The sequence below is a fragment of the Planococcus citri genome, chromosome 1, assembly GCF_950023065.1.
Source record: "Planococcus citri chromosome 1, ihPlaCitr1.1, whole genome shotgun sequence".
NCBI classification, from domain to species: domain Eukaryota; kingdom Metazoa; phylum Arthropoda; class Insecta; order Hemiptera; family Pseudococcidae; genus Planococcus; species Planococcus citri.
The window spans coordinates 77,626,619-77,644,911 of NC_088677.1; the positions used below are offsets into that span (position 1 = coordinate 77,626,619).

At 35.0% G+C, this 18,293-nt stretch overlaps 1 protein-coding gene and 1 long non-coding RNA gene across 4 annotated transcripts in view; one reads left to right on the forward strand and one right to left on the reverse strand.

The window, feature by feature from the left end:
- LOC135834789 (voltage-dependent T-type calcium channel subunit alpha-1H-like) overlaps positions 1–18,293 on the reverse strand; it is a 472,203-nt gene that overhangs the window by 160,407 nt on the left and 293,503 nt on the right. The window lies entirely within an intron of this gene.
- LOC135834927 (uncharacterized) overlaps positions 1–18,293 on the forward strand; it is a 191,803-nt gene that overhangs the window by 145,554 nt on the left and 27,956 nt on the right. The window lies entirely within an intron of this gene.

Genomic DNA, 18,293 nt, shown 5'->3' on the forward strand with positions numbered 1-18,293 from the left:
GGTACCTATATCTATTCAACAGAGAATCGCGTATAAAACGTGAAACGACAACGGCATCTCGGATCATACGAAAAAAAAAAATATACCTATAGAGAAAAAAAAGCCTCGCTCGTTTCAACGTATTCAATATTTACACAACGGTTTGAGCAGTGCGGCGGCTGGCTTCGGAATTTAACGCGTAGCGAATCTACAAACTAACAATTATTTCCGTTTCGATTTATACGAAGAAGAAGAAGAGAAAAAAAAGAGTGAAAAAAGGGCAAACAGCGAAGCAGTACGCGCGAGAGAAGCAAAGGGCAAATGGGGAGACGAAAAAAAGAGGAAGGAAAAGTAAAATGAAAAAGAATGCCGAGAAAGAAAGAAAAAAGGCTGAAAAAAGAGAAAAAAATAGGCGTACCGTGAACCGAAACGAATCGCATCGATAACTTGTTGCACGAGTAAAGTATTAACAGTCGTATAAAAAATTCTCTCTGCGGCCCAATTTTGGTACAAAATGAACCGCTTTAAATGTTAATGCAAAGCTATATGGAAACAGCGAGATAGCGCGGCCGACTCGACGTGTTAATACAATATTTACGTATTTTGAGGAGAAAATGAAACGAGCCAGATCGAGCCCGAGCCATATGCGAAAAGTGTGGGCGAAGGGAATGAAAACCGCCGAAAACTACGCTATAGCTGAAGAATGATAGGTAAAATAGGTACCTTAGATGGTTACCTATTTGTAAACTTATATACCTGTGTTGGCTCGGAGAAGATCTCGCGTTGTTTTGAAATGCAGAATGTCGAGTTTTACACTCGTTAAAAAATTGAAAAATATTTTATCAGATGTTACACGTATCCGGAGTTTGTGAATTGGAGAGCTGGAATGGATATCTTCGCGTGCAAGAGCTGAGATTTCGAATGCAGCTGCGATAAGACGTGAGAAAGAGACGTCAACAAAGCGGTACTAGGGAAAAAGGAAATGCGAAAATGAAGATATTTGGGTTTCGTAGCTTTCGGAGCTTAAGTTTTTGCACGTTGTGAGTGTACAAATACACACGTGAGTAGGTTTATAGGGCATGGCGTCGAGGCAGCAACGACGAAGGTAAAGAAGACGATGGAAATCCGGCGAGTGGCACCTGTGTCCCTGTATTTAATATGTTTCATTCTTCGAACGACGCGAAGTCGAATGGAGAAGTTTCTCGTACGTATAGAGTCGTCCGATGGTGCGATTTTCTTTCGCATTAACAACACTGTCCCGTGTACTTAATGTAGGTGAAAGGATAATCTGGTTGGTTTAGTTGAAAAATGACGATTTACAGCGGTATAACCGAGGTGTCCTGAAGGATCAATCTTTAAAGAAAATGTCTTCGAATAAAATGGTGATGGTAAGAATTGACCTCCGTAAACCAAAATGAGTCATTCCAAATTTATGAGAACTTGTGGGGAGCGATTTCATTTTATACAGTGATTTGGCCTTGTCCTCGGATTTTGAAACTAACTAGCGGAAACCACTGTGGTGAAATTTTCAGATCGCCAAATTTGGGGATTAGATGGAAGACGTTATTGGAAAGGTTGAATCAGAGAAATGAGGTCATGTTCGGATTCAAATCTTTAGAAAACTTATGAAAAGATACGTCACACAATTGGAATTGAAAAAAAATGTTGACCAAAATTTTAGGGTTTTGCGAATCCCATCATGAAAAGTTCGAAATCGTAAATATCATAAAAATTTAGTTTTAGATATAATTCCTGGAATTTTTTCAAATTTTTCAAATAATCGGTGCGGAATATGTCAAGATTTTGAAAATTGAGCTTAAAAAAATTTCTGCTTTAAGCTTGAGATAAACCTCAGCATAATTCGACAAGTTTTCAAAAAAAATAAACACTTACATTTTTTATTCACTCAAAACTTAAGAAAACCACTGATACTGATTTTGTGAAGTTGAGGGTTCTGCGTCAGGTATTAAGAAGTATGAAATTTTTCATTTCAAAGTGATTTTTCAATGCACGAAAAAGTATAATTCGAAAAAAAAAATGTTGGAAGGAGGAGGGGGAGGGGAGGAATAGTCATATTTCTTTTCTTAAAATTTTGTTTTTTGACATTTTTCCACTTCAAAATTTTGAAGAAACGATCAATTCTAATTATTTTATTGGGTGTGGAGTTCTGCGCCAGGAGCTAGCTAAAAGTATGAGATTTTTCATTTTGAAGCGAATCTTCAGTGGACAAAAAAATGCAACGTGAAAAGAAATGTTTAGGGTGTGAGGGGGAGGTAATCTAATGTATTGCTTTCCCTTGATAAATTTTGGTTGACATTTCTTCAAGTCAAAATATGTACGAATGAGATGATCAATTCCAATGATTTTGATGGGTCCTGCGCCAGGTGCCCAGAATCATGAAATTTTTCATTTGAAAGCGATTCTTCAATGGACAAAATAGTGCAATTTGAAGAAAAATGTACGGAGGGGAGGGGCACGGGAAAAGTGAATCATCCTGTGATATTTTTTTTTTGTCTTGAATGTTTTTGGGTTCACATTTTTCCAAGTTGATCATGTTGAAAATAATGTAAAATTCGAGTCATTATTTATTTCGTCGTAAATACGCGTAATTCTTCGTATTATCGCGATACAATGTATGTGTAAAGTCAAAAAACATCCCCGATGACTTTTAGATTTTTCTATTCGAATTTCCGCGATTCTATTCGAGTATTATTACCGTTTTGCGTTTTCCGTTTTCCGTTCGCATTATGGCGATATTATTTTCGTTCGAATTAATGTACATATTTTTATATTATGTATTCCCGTAAATACATCTTTTATTTCGAATGTGCGCATCATATCTCAATAGGTTATGGGCTACAGACGCGCTAAACTGTGCCTTTCGAGATAAAATGCTAATTGTGATGTATTTTCGTTCGTAACGTTATCTGAATTCGTATTCGAAGGTTCATGTGCGGTTGTATTATTCGGAAATTAGATCGCAGTTGTTAGCTGTTGATATCTAATCACGCATTATCATTCGACGTACAGAGTGTGGATCGCAGTTGTGAGCTGTTGATATCCATATTTGCCTAATTGTATCATGGATTACATCAAGGGTATAAAGCCTCTGTCCTGTTCCAGTGATTGGCCGTCATGGAAAGATAAAGTGCTTGACATACTCACTTTATTTAATGCCGTGGACATCGTCGAAGGTAAATCAACCTGCCCCAAAGAACCAAAAACGATTGATACCGAAACTGATACTGAAATCAGTGATGCGAAGAAAAGTGCACCTTCTGCGTCGAAGTCATCGCTTGTTACGCCAAAATCTTCGACCAATTCGACTCCGAAAAGTTCGCTGAAATCATTGAATAGTTCTTTGCTCGAGAATGACGAATTCGATGACGCTAACGATATTATCAACGACGATATCAACGACGATTGTCAAGATGATTCCGCACTTGGTTCAGACTTGGCAAAATGGCGATTACTACGCGGCCAAAATCGTTCGAAATCTCAAGATGTCAGCGATCACGCTAATTGCGTTGAGATTAAGATTTTCACGGCTGAAATAGAAGCTTCAACGAAATCGTACGCGGAAGCTGTTCGAAGCCAACCTCGTTCCAATTCAAAAGACCCTATGGACACAGCGATCCGTTCCATAGCCGCTAACGATGCGCCGGATTTACGTTCAAGATCTCCGGGAAAGCGATCAGACATCGATAAGTCTGATATTTCCATTTGATCATCGATCAGCAGCAAACAAGCTGCTGTTAGGTCACCAGAGACACGTCCATATCTCTCTGGAAAACCCTACCAACGAAAACGTCAGCTGTCTACATCATGTAAATGGAGACAGCTCTAGAGTTCCAGCTCGCCGGATGTTTGAGTTCAATTCACTCAACATCTGGTGTACCTATTCGAATATGCTGACGCGGCGATTTGTGGATCCAGGTAGCTGATCGAGTTACTTATCCGAGTTCATCGCCGCTATTGAAGCATCTTTAACATCGACCGAATTCGAGAATACATGATCAACGTTTTTCATGTCGTACGGAGCAGTTTTTATTTTTGCTCGATAATTCTCGAATTAGGGAAAGTGTTGAAAATAATGTAAAATTCGAGTCATTATTTATTTTGTCGTAAATACGCGTAATTCTTCGTATTATCGCGATACAATGTATGTGTAAAGTCAAAAAACATCTCCGATGACTTTTAGATTTTTCTATTCGAATTTCCGCGATTCTACTCGAGTATTATTACCGTTTTGCGTTTTCCGTTCGCATTATGGCGATATTATTTTCGTTCGAATTAATGTACATATTTTTATATTATGTATTCCTGTAAATACATCTTTTATTTCGAATGTGCGCATCATATTTCAATAGATCAATTCTAATGATTTATGAAGTGTGGGTTCTGCCCTAAGAGTCTACAAATGTGAAAATTTTCATTCAAGAGCGATTCTTCTATGGACAAAAAAGTGCAATGTGAAAAAAAAATGTTTGAAGGGGGAGGGAGGGGGAGAGTAAATCAATTTTATATTTTCCCATATCTGAACATTTTCTTGATTGACATTTTTCTATGTCAAAATTTGAAAAAGCGACCAATTAAAATTATCTTATTAGAAAGCAATAAAGATATAATATCATCATCATAATTAGATTTGGGATTCTGCGCCAGGAGCTCAAAGTATGAGATTTTTCATTTTGAAGCGAATCTTCAATGGTCCATTTGGCATAAAGTGCAATGTGAGAAAAATGTGTCTTGAGGGGGGGGGGAGGGTGAATGATCTGATGTATCTCTTCTTATAAAATTTTGGTTGGCATTTTTTCAAGCCAAAATATGAATAGATGATTAATTCCAATAATTTTGGGAGATTGGAGGGTTCTGCGCCAGGAGTCAAGAAACATAAAATTTTGGATTATTACACCCTTCGTGAGGAGGTTTAAGTATATGGAATTCGCTAAGTTATGTTTTTTTGATTAAGGTGATGAATTTTTCTAGTGATTCTTGAATGCACAAAAAGTGCAATATGAAAATTAAAAGTACCTTTTTTTTCGGTCGAGTTTTTTTCAAGTCAAAATCTGAAGAAATGATCAATTCGAATTATTTTATGAGGTTTGTGGTTCTGTGCCAGGAGTTCAGAAGTGTGAGATTTTTATTTTGAGGTGATTCTTCAATGCGCAAAAAAATGCAAAACCTATGAGAAAAACCTTAGGGGAAGGAGGAAGTGAATCATCACTAATATGTCTCTCATTGAAAAATCGTGGTTGGCATTTTTTTCAAGCCAAAATATGAAGAGATGATCAATATAAATGATTTTTTAGAGGTTAGGAGTTTTGCGCCAGGAGTCCAGAAGCATGAAATGTTTCATTAATATGAAGAGATGACTAATTTCAAAGATTTTGGGAGATAGGGGTTCTGCGCCAGGAGCCCAGATACATGAAATGTTTCATTAAGGAAGATTCTGAAGATTTGGGGGGGGGGGGGAGGGTTCTGCACTAAGAGTTCAGAATCATCAAATGTTTCAATATTATAAAGAGATGATCAATTTTAAAGATTTTGGGATGCATGGGTTCTGCGCCAGGAGTCCAGAAACATGAAATGTTTAATTAATATGGAGATTCCAAAGATTTTGTGAGAGGGGCGTTCTGCGCTAGGAGTCCAGAATCATGAAATGCTTCAATAACACTAGGCAACGGCATATTTGTTTTCGGGTTGAAAATGGGCTTAATCGATAGTTTAGATCCTAAAACAAAAAACAGAGTGAGATTTTTCAATTTGAGTTGTTTTTGTAGTCAGGAGAGATGATCAAAGTTGCAAAAATGGCCGTTTTTGCCCTATTTCACGAGTTTGTGGCGACATCAGTATTACGTTTCAAAAGAAACCAAGGTCATATTCGGATTCTACGCACTTTTTTAAGTATACATCTTTACCGGATTTTTGATTTTCGAACATTCAAGCGCATACCGAAGATTTTTGTTTGTAACATATTTTAAAACTCGGAGCGCGCGACGCTGGCGTTACTCCACGATGTAATCGTGGCGCGGAATCGTGTTCGCGCGGGCGAGGCTCTCGTGCAGTAAAAATTTTGTGTTACAAACGAAAATCTTCCGTATGCGCTTGAATGTTCGAAAATCAAAAATACGCTAAAGATGTTCACTTAAAAAAGTGCGTAGAATCCGAATATGACCTTGGTTTTTTTTTGAACATAATACTGATGTCGCCACAAGCTCGTGAAATAGGGCAAAAACGGCCATTTTTGCAACTTTGATCATCTCTCCTGACCACAAAAACAACTCAAATTGAAAAATCCCACTCTGTTTTTTGTTTTAGGATCTAAACTATCGATTAAGCCCATTTCCAACCCGAAAACAAAAAAAAGGTCAAAAATTGTTGCCTAGTGTAATATAAAGAGATGATCAATTCCAAAGATTTTAGGATATATGGGTTCTGCGCCAGGATTTCACAAACATGAAATGATTCATTAATACCTATGAAGATTCCAAAGATTTTGTGAGATGGGGGTTCTGAGTCAAGAGTCTAAAATCATCATTAAATGTTTCATTATTTTGAAGAAATGATCAATTTCAATAATTTTTGAAGATTGGTGAGTTCTGCGCCAGGAGTTCAGAAATATGAGTTTTTCCATTTTGTGGGGATTCTTTCTTTAATGGTCAAAAAAGTGCAATGTAAAAAAAAGGTCAAGTCGGGAATGAGGAAAAGTAAATCATCAATTGATATTTATGTTTTTCTTAATTTTTTTGGGTTGTCCTTTATCCAAGTTCAGATCTGAAGAATAAACGATCAATTCTAATTTTTTATGAGGTTAGGGGCTCTGCGCCAGGAGCTCAAAAGTGTGAGATTTTTCATTTTGAATAGATTCTTCCTGCAATGGACAAAAAAGTGCAATGTGAAAAAAATGTTGGGAGGGGGTACGGGAAAAGTGAATCATCAATTATTGATATTTCTATTTTTTTCTTTAAATGTTATAGGTTGATATTTTTCCATGCTAAAATCTGAAGGAACGATAAATTCTAATTATTTTATGAGGTTATGGGGTTCTGCGCCAAGAGTTTGAAAGTGTGAATTTTTTCATTTCGAAGCGATTCTTTAATGGATTAAAAAGATAAGATGTGAAAAAAAATTGGGAGGGGGTCAATTATCTAAATTTTTTCCTCGAAACATTTCCGGTGACATTTTTTCCAAGTCAGAATGAAGCAATGTCGATTCAGACGATTTTTCGAGATTTGGGGTTCTACGGTAGGAGTTCAAAAGTTATGGTATGATTATTATAAAAATCTGTCCTAAAAAAATATATGAAGGGGGGGTGTAGAAAGAATCAGCAAGTGTTTCTTTTCATATTTTTTAGAAAAAAATGCAGTGGTAATTTCACATATTTTTTCAAATGTGTGTGAATTGATTGAAGTAATGATCAATTACTGATTTGAAATCCTGCGCTAGGAGTCGAGAAGTACATACCATTTTCTAGTTGAACGTATGTACCTAATTGTATCGAGAACGTGTCTCGTGTTTGTATTTCACACATACATGGTACGTTTTGATTAGGGTGTTCTTTTTTTTCGGGCACGACAACTGTCGAGGCACAAATACATATATTGTACCTCCATATAATATTATTGAGATGCATCTCGTCATTTATTTCCGATTTAGAGAATAACGACGTATAATTTATCTCGATTTGAATTCCACGTATATGCCCGGCCTTTGAAAATGATTACATACTGCATTTTGTATGACGTACGCGTACCAAACGTGGATCGTGGATGGTTTAACTGTTGAATTTCATCCTCGTGTGCAAAAGTCATGTGTGAGTATTGAGATAGAGTCTCTCTTTTTCTCTCTCGTTTTTTTCAATTCTCAACTCGTAGCCTTTTCTCGTTGCTTTTGAGAAACTTAGTTTCTATGTATGCGTGCATTTACTTTGGCTCGTGTAAAAGCACAACCTTGTCGGCGTTTGTTTTTGTTTTTCAAACAGTACAGCTTACAGAATTGAGGAATGTTTATGTATTTGCGCCTTGAAAGTATTATGCACGTGTGTACTTACGTCTTGTGCCTTTTTTTTTTGTATGTTTATGAAATGGAGCGAAGAAGTGCAGGGCATAGTAAGCTTTGTCTCGATTTACTTTGATGTTGGATATGTGAGGAAATATATGTATTCTTTTGTGTGTGCTGATGAATTCTGTTATGACCTAGTGCAAGGTTCTTTCTATCGTCGAAATCGCGAACGAAAATTAATTTTAGAGCATCAAACGAAATGCTTATAAATTAAAGGGTAGGGGGTTGAAATCACTCGTATGAGAATGAATTTGTTACTAGAAGTGATAGAAGATGGTGAGGTGAAAGGTTGGTAACTCTATTTGTAAAACTGAAGGGAGCTAAATCATGGCAAACAAGAGATCTAAGAACTGAAAATTGAAGAATCCCTTTGAAAAAACGATTTTGGCATTGAATGTTTAAACGAGAATTTTCAAGCTGGATTCATTTTTTCAGTAACTGGAGCTTGTTCAATGTTCAATATTATCTTACCGTTTTCAAGCTTCATAATTCATCGACAGACAAATTCAAGCACATAATAAATGAATCGACCCATATCTGCAAACACACAAAACAAACAAAGGCAAAGGTAAATGCAAATGAAATCGAACAAATGACAAAACGATAAAATACGAGTAAGTGAGTTCATTTGAAAAGGTACGTAAAATACTAGATAAACGTTTATTCGGTCAAGTCAATACCATATACAACGTATCGAAAGTCACAAAAGTCAGCTCAGCTCAGCTCAGCACTAGGGTGGCCCTTATTTATACTTGGTGGGAAAAAAAAAATTGAATTTTTTTCGGTACACCCCCTAGTTTGGTGCCACTCCATGAGAAAATAACGCATAAAAAATTTCAACTCCATTGATGCATATTTACCCGTGCCGCACACCACTTTTTGTAATGATAGCGTCACGCGCGCGAGCTCAGTACTATTCCACTACAGACCCGTGGCAAACGAAACGTACATTAACGCGCCTCAACTTCAACTTGTTTTTTCAATCTTAAACGTTCAGGTTTGTCCTAACTAGAGGATGTTCGAAGTCATGCTGTTTGGGGTGAGGTGTTCATGTCATTTTGCCGACAATATTTGTAATTCTTGAGACAAAACTCAAGATTTTAACTCAATCGATGGGTATAAAAATGTTAAAAAAGGGAGTGATACTGTTTGGAAAAAAAATACAATACTAATTCGATTTTTTTCATTTTATGTATTATTTTATATAATTTTTCAATTTAAATGGCCTAAGCGAACTGAAAGCAAACGTTTTGGAAAATTTATAATTCAAAAAATAGAACTATTTACTTCAAAACAATGGGTTTTTCTAATATCATCAGCAATTATTTTTAAAATTTAATCAATAGTTTTTTTAAATTGCAGGGCTCGTACTCATTTTTTCCAAAAAAAAAAAGGCCAATCCAGCATTCATTTATTAGTAACCCAAAAAACTCGAAAAAGTAACCAAAAAAGTGACAAAACATGTGCAATACATTTCAATGCACAAAAAAAATCACCGAAAAAAACTAGAACTTTTCGCTTTTAATCAAAATGTCAAAATGAAATTCAATAATTTTAGCAAAAAGCGGGACTCTTTGGCAATTAGGTACTGCCAAGGAAGTACTTTTTGGCAATTTTGGATTAAAAATTGAAAATTTCGCGATTTCTGAGAATAATAGTGCGACTTTTGAATATTTCAGCAAAAAAAATGGCTTGTTAGTTAGGGATTTTTGGCAAAAAACTACACATTAGAACTATTTATTGGAAAAGAGTGGGAGCTTTTTGATGCAAACAACAACACAATTCTTAGCAGATTTTGGCAAAAAAAAAATTCTACATAATTTTGGTAAAATGCGAGCTTTTTTGCCATTTTGATAGAAAACGAGACTGCGACAATAATTTCAGGAAAAAGCAGGACTTCATAGCAATTCTCAGCTCAAAAGCGAAACTTTTTATGTAGCAAGATTTTTTTCATGGTAAATTAACAGAATGGACTTCAAGCCTTTTTAGGAATAATGGACAAAAAGTAATGGTACTATTTGGCAATTTTTGGCAGCAAACTGATCTCTATAGTGGGGAAAACCAAACACTGATCTTCAAGGGCATATCCCTCTTCCCTCCTATGCATGCATACACCCAATAAAGAACTTGATAAGCTACCTGGAATCAACAACCAACTTACAACATGTAAGAGATAAAGGACCGGGGTACAAGGAGTCTCATTCCCCACGCGTTATCGTGGAGAAATCCTGAACTCGCGCGCCTGATGCTTACATTTCAAAAAGGGGCGTGCGGCACGGGTTAATATGCATTGATTGAGCTAAAAATTTGTGTACGTCATTTTCTCATAGAACAGCACCAAACTAGGGGGTGTCCCAAAAAAAATTCCAAAAATTTTTTTAAGGGCCACCCTACTCAGCACACAGGTAAAAAAGCAGGTACCCAGGGAATGAAAGGAGGAAAAAAAATGATATTCGGTGAATGTCGAAAAAAAAAACGAGAAAAAAGGTTTCGCTAGCATGGAATAGAACTTCATTATAAATAGTTTTAGTTTAGGTAATCCGAAAAAAGCTTTTTAATATTTTACGTGATTTTTTTTTATAACCGTTATGGTATCGGTTGCTGTGCCGATGCGGCGATGTTACAGATCCGAATTCCATTAATCAGTATCAGGGTTTTTATGCGTATGATATTTTTTAATATATTCACAAAAAAGTACATCGTGGTTTGATATTCGTGCAAAAAAATCCGCTATTATTTTTTTACGTTTTTGTATAGGTATAGGTAAAGGTATATCGAAGCGTTTCAATTTTGCGCTCAGGTGGATTTTTTTCTGTAGGCATAGTTTTGGAGTAAAACGATTGGTTATGGAATCGAATATTGTTCGTTGCTCGAGTTTTAGAGGTATTTAGGTAAGGAATGTTGGGGATCAATGCATGGAAAAGTAGTCAGAATTTTAAAAAAAAGAAAAAAAAGACCTGCAAAGGAGCTCGAATTTAATTACTAACTGTAAAATACGCAAGCTTTAGTTAAAAATTGGTCCTTGGTTGTTTTTTTTGGCAGGGGGGAGCACTATTCAGGAAAAAAATTGTTACATCACGACAAAATTGGAGTGAAACTGAATCGGATGTCGGTCGTGAGATTTTTCAATTTCTAAAAACTTTCATTTCAAAATTTCAAGATTCTAAAAACAAAAAAACACTCCACAAATTTTGAATTTGAAAAATTGTTTACAATCATCAAATTTTAATGTTCAGGGCTCGTACTCGTTCACTTTTCAAGTAACTAAGTTAAGTACTGAAGTTGCAAAAAACAATTTTTGGTTATTTTTTCAAAAAGTTTTGGTCACCAATGTTGACCTTGGTGCCATTACTTTTTTTTAAACTGCGAAGATTTGATTTTTCCAAATCTTGAGCTAATTTTTTGGAGGGAAAGAAGATGAAAAAATTTCTGAAAATCATCACTTTTTTTTCAAAAAAAATCCAAAAAACCGCTTTTTTCATCATAAAGTTGTAAAAAGGTCCAATTCTTCGACAAAATTCGTAAAAATTTCATTTTTTTGCCATTGATTGCATAAAATATCTACTTTTTGCCTAATATTGTCGAGAGCTTTTTTACTAAAAATGTTCAATAATGTCTCACTGTTCTGCTAAAAATTATCTAAAAGTCTCATTTCTCCTAAATATGTATCAGCCAGGCATGTCTTTTTTTTTGTCATATGTGCCATGAAAGTGCTGCATTCTGTCATAAAATTGTCAAAATCTTGCATTTTTTCAAAAACTGCAGGAAACTTCAAGTTTTTTCTCGAAAAGTTTTGTTTTTTGCTAAATTGTCGAAGTATTGTTTTTTACCAAAAATTCCCAAAGCATTTCTAATCTTGAAAAATTTTAATTTCAGATATGTAAGTACACGAAGTGAAAGATTGTCTAAGCAGAGGGTTAAAGCTCAAAAATTTCGAAAATTTGTTGAAATTTCATTTTGGGATTGAAAAAATATATGAAAATGTAAAAATTGAGAAATTATACCGAATTTTGAAAATAAAAATTTCAGTTTGTGAATCATCATCTTCAAGGTAATGATACGTACGCGTACGTTTCTTTGTTCCTTTTTAATATTTCCGGAAAATTGCATAATCCAAATTGAAAATAAAACACTTGGTCGAATAAAATGCAAAGAAATGTACAGAAGACAAACAGAAATAAGAAACGATAAAGGTCAAAAGAGGAAAAATTGAAGGAATATTGAAAAACGTTCAAAAGTTGATGAAATGTCTCATAATTGAGGAGGAGGGAAGGGGTAAAATTTTGCTTAAATCGCTCAGATTATTGAAAATTATCAAACTTTATTGAATATTCTCAAAATTGAATGATTGTTCGTCAAAAGTGCAGAACGATAAACTGCTAAAGAAGCAACATAATTGAGCAAAGTTTTGTGAAAATTACTTAAAAATTTGTTGAAATGTCATGAAAATGATTGAAATTAACCGAAAGTTCATAAAACAACGCAAAAAATTGAACAAAATATCACTAAAATGCTTGATTTTCCGGGGAAAAAAATCTGTCGAAAGTCACAAAAAATACAATATCAATATTATTAAAATCGAGTGAAACTGAAAGAAAAATTACATAAAGTATCCTAAAAAGTGTTAAATTGGCAAGAAATCACTTCAAAAATTATCACAAATTGATGGAATTTCTGAGGAATCGCGCAAATCTTTGCAATAATTTCTCAAAACATTGTTAAGATTTCTTTGAATGACATGAAAACATCTAAAAACGGAAACATGATGTAAAAATTTGAGCAAATTCTTGCAACATTCGTCCAGATTATTAAAAGCTGAAGAAATATTTTCTCAAAATTGCGTAAAAATTTGTCAAAATTGGATTTCTCATGCAATTGATAAATACCATGAATGGATAAAAAAATCACCACAATTGAGCGAACTTTGCAAAAATTGCCCGAAAATGTATTAAAATGTCATGAAAATAGTTGAAGCTGAATAAAATTTGATGAAATATCTTGAAAGTGAAGTACAAAATACTACTAAAAATGGTCAAATATCAAACCAATTGCAGGAAAATACAAAAAATTGATGAACAAAAATAATATCATCATAATTGGATGAAATTGTCTAAAAATAAGCTAAAGTACCACAGAAAAATTTTAAAATTGGCATAAAATTTCAAAAAATTACCAAAAAAATTGACAAATGTAAAACAACGTTTTTGTGATGATTGTGTTGATAATAAAATATTACCAATAATGAATCTTAATCATCAAAGTGGGAATAAATTGGCAAAAATTCTAAGTATAAAGTATCATGAAAATTGTAAATATTATGAAGTTAAAAATAATGAAAGTAGCCAAAAATTGATGAAATTTTAGTAACTTGAGATGAATTTGGATACAACTTCGTGATTCGTAATTTAAAAATGGTGAAGTTTCTCAAAATTTGATTTAAGTATTCCAAAAATTGATAGTCATGTAAATATTACCAATAAATGAATCTTAATCATCAAAGTGGGAATAAATTGGCAAAAATTCTAAGTATAAAGTATCATGAAAATTGATGAAGTTAAAAATAATGAAAGTAGCCAAAAATTGATGAAATAGTAACTTGAGATGAATTTGGATACAACTTCGTGATTTAAAAATGGTGAAGTTTCTCAAAATTTGATTTAAGTATTCCAAAAATTGATAGTCATGTTCTCTAGTAAAGAAAACCTTGAGCAAAAAATGATTTGTTTGAACAAGATTCACGGCTCATAATTTTCATGAGTTCATGGCTAAAAAAAAAATGATTCGAATCACGAACCAAATCATGGCATTCTTGATCCGAATGGTGATTTGAATCATCCCGAACCCGGAATTTGACTTTTTGTTTCCATCTGCATCTATAAATTTGGCTTTTAAAATCCACTTACTTGTTTTCAGAAATCCTCGATTTTCATAGTGTCCGAAGGCCAAATACTCAAAATTCAATATTTTCATCTGTTGAACTTCTTCCAGACATTGAAGGGATCAAAATAAGTATTTTATTTCAAAATTTTGCATTTTAAGAGAGAATAAGTATTTCATTTCATTAAAATTGAAAAATTACAATTTCAGTGATGAATTTTTAGAAATTTGTGAAAAATCAGTGGATGAGTTTGTGATAGCCCAATTTTTTTTTCAACAGTCCAGTTTTTCCAGTTCATAAAAATTCATGAATATTTTCATTTTGAGTGATTTTTTTTTCGAATCTGGATACCTTTTAATGCTATAAATTTCGAATCAGGTCTAACAAATGTTTGAAAAAACGAATTATTAGGAGATCTTTACTTGACAAATCTGTGATCTATGATCCAGAATAACAAATCAAGATGTTTCCTTCGACCTACGATTGCGATAAGCGAAATCTCAATCCTCGAGATGCTCGTTTCGCGAGCACTTGCCAAGAAATCGACACATCGTTCCTACATACGTATTTACGGCGAACAGCTTATGCAACTTAATTCACGTATCGCGTGACGAAGCTCTAGGTTATGCGAAGTAGGGTGGTGGCGAATGTTGGAAAATGTAATATTTATTTTGACATTATACATACAGTATACACGTACACATGACAGAACGATGAGCTAGAGGTATGAAGAGGGCAGCGAACGAGTAGCTCGATGGACCATGAGGTAAAGGACATACTAGGTAGGTGTGCCGGGCATCTGCGGCTGAGGAGACGTAGAGAGAGAGAGAGAGAAAAAAAACACGAAAATGTCGCGTACAGGTCACAGTGTCAACCACTTGTAACGTTACGTTGTGTGAAACGCTGCCACCGCAAGAAATGGCTTAGTATTTTCGCAATTGTTGTAAAATTTTATTAAACCATTTGGCTACAGCTATATCTTTTTCAGGTTGTGTAAACTGTCACATGACGTATTACATCGTTAACAAGTTTTGAAAAAACCACTCTCCTTATCTGATTTCTTACCATGTGGGGTGGTTTTCTTCTTAGTCTTTTGCTCGCTAACAGAACGTGTATAGAGCAATGTGGCTTATTTATAGATGACATTCGCGAGGTGAGATATTGCACCGAGAGAGAGTGAGGTAAAATTGGCTATGTTCGAGTTGGTACGAGTACAAGGCCGCGAGATGATAATCTGGCTCATTTGATAAATAGCGCCGATTCGTGGCTGCGATATAGCGCGTCAAAATTTCAAACATAGGTACCATCTATGTACGTGTAGTGTAGATTTGTTCGAGCGTAATGCTAGCGATGTACGAGTATGTTTGTGTTTCTTTTGTTTTGTTGCTGTAAAGAAGAAGAACTATACTATAATACAAGAGAAAACTCGCTCTCTGTTGCTGTCGAGTTTTGCGGGCTTGATTTCGATGACGATGACGATAATAATACGTATGTACCTACTCGAGAGCAGCAGTCTCGAGACTTGGGCGTGTGTTTGCCAAGTTTAAAGTTTTCTCACGATGCTGCCTTGCTGCCTTGCTGCCTCGTTCGCTCTTCATTTTGTGGCTGGCGTCGGCGTCCTTGGCCTGGTAAATTAAATTATCGGCGAATATGCGGTTATATTTCATTTGTGATTGTTTTCATACGCTATTCGTCAAATGTCTAGTAGTAAATTATTGGCTCGATTGTCAAATTCGGCTGTACCTATGTCGTGTTTGACTTTCGTATTGTAGTCGGATGTCAAATCGTCGACGGTGTAGTTCGATTAAAGGGTAATTACGTCTCGATTGTGTGCAATTGGTGAATATTCATTTGTTCTACTGCGAACCTTTCCCTTTTGTCTCCTTTCCTAGTCTAATCAGTAAGTTTGGCATTGCGGAGTGGCACATAAAAAAAAATATTGGATTTTTTTTGAGGGGGGAGGAGCTCGTGGGTTCTTGCAGAAAATTCCAAAAATATTCATTTTTTTTTCAATTAATACTCAAAAGTTTTTCTTTTCTTGCTAAAATTGGCAAAAATAGAATAAGTTGGAAAAAGTTTCACTTTATCGACAAAAACTTCAAAAAAGGTATATTTTTTATATGCTAATAATCGACAAAAATCTTGCTTTTTCCAAAAAATTGACAAAAAATCTTGCTCTTTCGAGCAGAATTACTTAAAACTCTCATTTTCCCCTAAGAAATTGGGTTGTAAAGGAGAGAGTGAGAAAGATCAGAGATAGTAATAATTATCATAAGTACTGGGTGGGGATTTTCCAAGAATTATCCTTAACAGTCTCAACTACATCAGAAAAGTCTTGAAATGTAACAAAACACCTCAATAGAACAGTTTATACTCATTTAATGATGAAAGTTATTGATACAAACAGTTCAGCTGAATATACCAAATAAAAATATTAGTAGTAGATAATAAATATTCTGTATGTGAGCAAGGGGAAGAATTCCTTGCTTCTATGGTCAGATGCCAATTCTAACTAGATCAATTAAAACATTGACAGGAAAACCTGGCTAATGCACAAAAAGGTATGGCAGATTAATCAGAGATACGTTAAAATCATATTCTGGGTCTGAATATTGAATTATTGACCAAAGGTGACGTACCTGTCGAGTGGACTGAAATACAACAACGTGCCTTTGAGAAATTAAAAAAAGAGTTTTGAAAAGATTTCAAACTCCAGCAAGCTCCAAAAGAAGGCGATCTTTACTTAGACACTCAATTATCTGAAGACTTGATGAACGGAGTCCTCTTCTATATGATCAACGATGAGAAGCGGATAATAATGTTCATATCCATCGCATTCAAAGACCATCAGAAGAATTTCACACTTTTCGATCGTGAAAGCATGTGTCTAGTGAAATGTGTCCAAAAGCTGCAGATCTGGCTACATGGACGACAAACTCACATCAGATCAAACCTTCTACCTATCATCAACCGTTTTTGTGAAATTGCTCAAACTCATCGAAAGGCAGCCCATTGGATAACAGTTTTGAACTGTTACGATCTACGATATGACATGAGTTTCTCCAACAAGACGCTCTACAAAGTGAGGGCGCCTGAACTAGAAATTCAAAGCATGGAAGTAGCAGGTGAAGAACTCACACTGCCTGAACCAATTGACATCGAAGTAGACAAATTCCAGACCAATACTGCCCCATTTGAACTCAAATTTATAGATGAAAACATCCCAGAGCTATACCAACGTCTTAGAAACATCTCATCTTATCAGAAGGAAGACCAAATGTGTAAAAAGCTCATTGAGATTCTCGAGGAAAGAATCCCCACAAATAACAAGAAACAACGAGATGCCCAGAAGAACAAAATGACAAAATTTGAAATCTTCAGGTACAGTAAAGGAGAAAAAATCCTCCTCAGAAAACTAGAAAATGGTTCAAAAGTACCCTGTCTGCCAAATGAGCTATAATTATGACAGGTAAACATTAACCATTACAATATTTATGTGATTAATTTAGGAGGGGTGAATGCAACCCATAGGAAAGTTATTTCAACCTCCCCCTAACACTGTACATGCTGACTGCTGCTCCCTTTGCATTCCCTAATACTAGATGTGGTGGCAGCTACTGGTAGTAAGACAACATGTAAATGCTGGGCACATCTCTTGATCCAAGAAACCATAAATCGAAACAACATAATGTCAATTTACGTTAAAATAAACACGAATTATCCAATAAATGGATTACTACACAAATAGGGAACGAAGGGGGTGGCCATTGCCTGCCTTTATATTTTCACAGTTGACAAAAACATTAGCTTACTCGAGTCGCTAAACTAGAAGTGGTTTTCATAAGTCTTACATCTTTGCATTGGACCGAAGATCTAAAGAATTCAACACGTATTCCTGTTTTTCCCACTCTTATGGAAGAATTGCACTAATATTTCCCATAGAGGAATTACATCACAAACCACCTATGGCGGTTAAGGCACTCCTGCTCATCACAGAGTGCCTAAAAGTTGTTATTTTTGCTATAAATTGTCAAAACATCCCGGGTTTTTATCAAAAAATTGCAAAATAGTCCAACTTTTTAAACAGAAATTGAGGAATAAGTATATAATTTTTTTTTACCAATAATTGCCAAACTGTCTTGCATTTTGCTAAAATTATCCAGTTCTTCTTTTTGATGAAAATTCTCGCTTTTCATCTAAATCTCTACGAAGTCTCACTTCCTCTCCTCGTCCTCGTCCTCCTCCCCCCCCCCAATCACCGAGAATTAGCTTTTTAAGTTACTAAAAATTGTGTTGTTTTTTGCATCCAAAAACTCTCACTTTTTTCTAAAAATTATTTTAAGGTGTCGTTTTTTCACCAGAAATTGCTAAC